The following is a 5,740-nucleotide window of genomic DNA, read 5'->3' as shown; positions in this document are numbered from 1 at the left end:
TCATGCTCTTGGTTGGTTATTCCGTAGTGACAGCTATGTTTCAGAAGTTTAAAAGTAGTTGCGTTCCGCTTCGGATCGTTCTAATTACTGGTAATAAGATGTGGTGCTTCGTGACGTTTTATTCGAAAACGCACAACACTAGCAATTTAGCAATTATGTTATGACAACACTGGCTTTTGAGGCAAAGACTTTTTCTGTCATGAGATAATCAGACTTTATATGATCATGAGTTTCAGTTTTAGAATTTTATCGACTTTTTATTCAGATAAGAATTATATTGTCCCATCTAGGCTATTTTTGATTCAACTCCCGACTACAATCCAAAATAATTCATTATTCTATAAAAGTGAAAAGTAGTTTTTTAATGAGTTGGATCTTGCTATAAAAATTAGTGACGCAGAAGAGATACCAGTAAATCAGTAAAAAGAACGAATCATCATTAGTGATGCGACATAGAAAGCATCTAATTATATAGCGTCGCCAAATCTAACTCAGATGTTTGCTTCGATACACCTCAAGTATGTATGCCTTCTCATTATGTAGTAACCACAACTTGTATTTTATTTTTAAGAAACCCTTACAGGTTGGGAATGTTGATGTCTAGAAATCTATTCTAGCAAAAAAAAAAATCAAAAAAAAAAAATCTTGACTCACTAGTCTGAATTTTATCCGTAACTTCTCTCTGAACATTTTCTTTTCAAATTATAATCGTAATCATAATCGCAATCATAGTATAATCATAATCAGTAAAACATATAATCAAATTGTTTGAATTTAATACATATTTCCTTTTCAATATATAAAAAACCAATCGATTAATTATTTGTTGATTAATAAGTTCTAAGTATTGCTTTAACAATAAACTAAGTAGGCTAACTCAAATAGACCATTTTTTATTTTAGTAGTTTTATTTAAGAATTCAGCTTACTGAATACAATAATTAATTAGAAGCAAAGGAAATTGTTGATACTACTACTGTTAACAACTCACCGCAGCATCATCCGCCGGAGGCCAAGACAACTACGTAAGCATCCATCCCAATCTATTCAAAGTCTCCCACTTTGCGCCTGCATAGAAAGTTCGCATTTCCCTTAAATCTTTCTTTGCAAGATCCTCCCACCCCAACCACAGACGATCTGCTTTTTGTTTAGCCCTAGATGGCTGGCCGAAAAGGGCAATCTTTGGCAGTCGGTAATCCTTCATCCGCAGAACGTGCCGAATCCGTCTCAGCCTTTCTCTCATTATAGCCCTAGAAAGCGGGATTGAAACACAATTTTAGTCCATCTTACTGTTTGTAACACCGCCAGTCAGCCAATTACCAAAAACAATCCTTAGGCAATTTCTCTGGAAAACATCTAGCAAATCTTCATCGATTTTTCGGAGCTTCTTTGCTTCGAAATAAAGTTCGACTGCTGCCATCACTGTAACTACCAATATTCTAATCTTGGTTTCCAGACTTATCATCCTATTCTTCCAAACTATTTTCAAATTTGAAAAAAAAAACCGAGTCTTGGCTAATCTACTTTTGAAATCTTCACTGCGTTCATCGTCTTTTCTAATAATTAGATAAAAGAACAAGTATTTTCAAGTGAAAGTAAGGAGTGACATTAAAACTTAAAACGAACAGAAATTACTCCGTATATGAAAGGGGCTGTTACCTCCTCAACGCCCCGCTCTTTACGCTAAAATTTGACCCTTTCTCATAACTCTACTTATTAAAACAATAAAAAAAAACTATAGCATAAAGAACGGGGCGTTGAAGAGGTAACAGCCCCTTTCATATACGGAAAAATTTCTCTTCATTTTAAGTTTTAATGTCGTTTCTTACTTTCAGTTGAAAAAGCTTGTTTTTTTTTGTATTTAATTTCTGAACGTTTTGGAAAAGTTTTTGAAAATGTATGTTTTGATTTTGACTGCACATGAATAATTAAACCAAAATTTGTACATTAATTTTGTTTTGGCTAAGTGGCTTTCTCATAGTTTTGATAGGACGATTTTGAGAAAAAAAGGGGTGGGGGAGAAGGCCTATTTTCCCTCCAACTTTTGGGTTACTTAAAAAGGTAACTAGAACTTTTTTGTTAGTAATAAATATACGTAACTTACGAATTAACTTACGTAACGAGCTTCCATGTTCGTATATTTTCATTACGTATATGAGAGGGTCCCCCCCCCTCGTCAATACCTTGCTTTTTACACTAAAGATTAAATTTTATCCCAATTCTTTAAGAATGACCCCTGAATCACAATGGTCGTAGAATAAATAGTCGATATTACAAAAAATACTTTAGTGTAAAGAGCAAGGTATTTAGGAGGAGATGAACCTCCTCGTATACGTAATAATCTCTGTTCGTTTTAAGTTTTAAAGCTGCTCCTTACATCCAGTTGAAAAAGCTTTTTCATATTTATTTTTTCATTGTTTTTTTTTCAAGAATGCTAGAAAGTTCTGTGCCCCCTTGATGGGAATTCTCTTCCCCCATGAAAATCCTCCATATAAACATAATTCCACGTAACCCTCTCTCCTCGTTCCTCCTCCCCCCAAGCAGAAAAAAATCCCCCTGAAAACGTCTTTACACTTTCCAAAAAGAATTACTATACGTAAACAATGGTCAAAGTTTGTAACTTGCAGCCCCTCCCCTGGGGACAGTGGGGGTGTAAGTCACCCTCAAAGACATAGTTATCAGGTTTTTTGACTATGCTGAACAAAATGGCCATCTCAACATTTTGATCCGGAAAAAAATGAACTTGGGAGGGGGCCTAGGTGCCCTCCAGTGTTTGGTCACTTAAAAGGGTCACTAGAACTTTCATTTCCGATAGAATGAGTCTGTTCACGACATTCTAGGACCACTAGGTCGATACGATCACCCCTCAAAAAAAATAAAAGAAAAAAAACACGCACCCATGATCGGTCTTCAGGCAAAAAATACAAAATTCCGCATTTTGTAATAGGAGATTGAAACTTCTTCAGTAGGGTTCTTTCATACGTTGAATGTTATGGTGTGATTTATGTGAAAATACTATGACATTTAGGGGGTGTTTCCCCCTATTTTCCAAAATATGGAAAATTTTCTCAGGCTCTTTCTCAGAATAAATTTGATGAAACTTATATATTTATAATCCGCATGAAAATCCGATTCTTTTGATTTATCTATTAGCATCAAAATTCCGCTTTTTAGAGTTTAGAGGTCTTCGATCTTTTCGTTACCTAGTGTCGCCTTTACGTATTCAATAATTCCTAGCCTTAGTGACTTTGTCTTTTTATCATTGATTTTCAAACCTATTCCAGCACCCTAAGGTCACAAAACGTGTAAAAGTCCATTCATTTTTTCACACTTAAGTCATCAGCATAATCTAAGTCCGAAAAAGCGACTCCTCCCAATTTTATTCCATGTTCTTCCATTACCTTTTGCGTTCTCCATGAGACAAAGTCCTTCAAAATGATCCACATGAAGAGGAATAAAACATGAGCTGGCTTAAGTCGTGATTTAATGCGAATCCAGCTGCTAATCTCATTTCCTACCTTAACCGCAGTAGTTTTATTCTTGTACATAGTACTGTAATTATCTAGTATACAATACAAGGATAATACATTCAATAAAGCCCTTCTGTTGACACAACCAAACGCTTGCTAATAATCAGGCAACGTGATAGCGTTGCCTATAGTAAAAGCCATACGGCCCCGACGTTTTATTATTATAATTTTTTTCCCAGATGCCCTTCATGTGGAAAATGTGATCATATACACTTTGGAGGGTGCTCATTTGACTGTAAATCGGAAGCTTTAGCGTCCTTTTTAAGAGTTATAGAAGATAGGAGGGCACCTAGCCCCTCCCATGCCCTTTTTCCCTAAATACTTGAAAGTAGTGACGATTGGGCTAAAATACCACCGTCTTTTTTTAAGGCAGTCGAGAAGTCCAAAATCCTGGGCCTCGACTGCGAATGGGTGCCCGAAAATAAAGAAGTGCCGGTTGCATTAATGCAACTTTCTTCACATTCTGGAGAATGTCTTTTAGTCCGACTCTGCAAAGTTAACGAAATTCTGCCGAAAATAACAAATATATTAGAAAACGTAAATATAATCAAAGTCGGAGTTGGGATTCTAGGTGATGCAATTCGAGTCAGACAAAAATGCGGAATATCTCTTCGTGGTTGTTTAGACTTGTGCTATCTTTATGTTAGCCGTCAAGACAAAGAAGAAGAACAAAGGGGATTGGGACTAGCAAGACTATCACCTCAAGTTCTTGGAGTCCCCATCGCGAAAGATCTAAGCATCGTTTGCTATGACTGGGCATCCCTACCACACGTGGGATTGAACCTGGCAAACTTTGTTCACAAGGTGCGGCTTTATCCACTACGTTATCACAAGTTATTATTTATTTTAATTCTCTTGTAACTTCATTAATTTACTTTAGTCAGTGAGAATTTAATGTCTAATATACATAATTTAACTAGGATAAACGCGAATATACAAATTGATGCCTTTTTCTTCCTCTTTGGTAATTTAATAATTGCTACTGGAGGAAATCAAATTTAGAGTCGCGAATCGGGTCCCAAAAGGTAAAACAGTTCTCGAAAAATATAAATGAAGGTAGAAGCCAAGAAAGCATCGTCATGCTTGTGGACTGTTTGGACCATCCTTGCGACACGTGGGATTGAACCTGGCAAGTAAACCTGGAAGTGGAAAAACGATCCTTATGATCGTCTTGTTAAATTTTTCTCTATAGTTAATATTTTTTGGTTTGTATGTTTTGCATTTCTCACGTGTATTATTAACCTCTTTTTTACTCCGCATTTTAATCCTTCCTGTACAGATTTTGTGGGTTATAAATAAATTATCATATTATTATCATTACACCTATGTATACAAAGAAACAGAGAAAGACAGAATTTCAATATATGAAAGTGAATAGAGCTTTTACAATGAACCATTAACCCATCTGAAGAAACGATAGCTTGTGATAAGGGAGAAATCATTTCATTTGACAATCTCTTTATCTTAAATTAATCTTCCTGAACTTAGCAAGTCCTTGTAATTTCAAATCGAATGCTAGCTAACAGAGATTAGCATATTGAGATGTTTTCAGTTGCTTAAATTCTCTGTTTCGTTGCCACGCTCGGATAATAAGAGGAACAAGCGGCAACCACCTTTTTTAAAAACAGACCAAGTAAATGTTTGTAAAATTAATTTATTTTTAATGATTTCAATGAAAATAGAGATAGAGACGACACGCCCTTGCGACACGTGGGATTGAACCTGACAACCTTTGTTCACAAGGTGCAGCTTTATCCATTACGTTATCGCAAGGTATTACTTACTTTAATTCTTTTGTAACTTCATTAATTTACTTTAGTCAGTGAGAATTTAATGTCTAATGTACATAATTTAACTAAGATAAACGCGAATATACAAATTGATGCCTTTTTCTTCCTCTTTGGTAATTTAATAATTGCTTCTGGAGGAAATTAAATTTTGAGCCGCGAATCGGGCCCCAAAAGGTAAAATAGTTCTTAGTAACCCAAAATGAAAAATATTTTTCCGTAAAAAAGTGTTTACCGAGGAAAATAGCCATTTATAGCCGATTTAGAATTTATAATTGGGGGGGGGACCTAAAATCTTGGAAAACGCTCAAAGCGGAGAGATCAGGATGAAACTTGGTGAGAAGTTTAAGCACAAGTCCAAGATTCACAACTGACATAACAGGACCAGATCTGCTGTATTTGGGGGGGGGGTTGGGGGGGAGTA

Source organism: Artemia franciscana, chromosome 20, assembly GCF_032884065.1.
Source record: "Artemia franciscana chromosome 20, ASM3288406v1, whole genome shotgun sequence".
Lineage (NCBI taxonomy): Eukaryota > Metazoa > Arthropoda > Branchiopoda > Anostraca > Artemiidae > Artemia > Artemia franciscana.
This window is presented reverse-complemented; position numbering follows the sequence as displayed.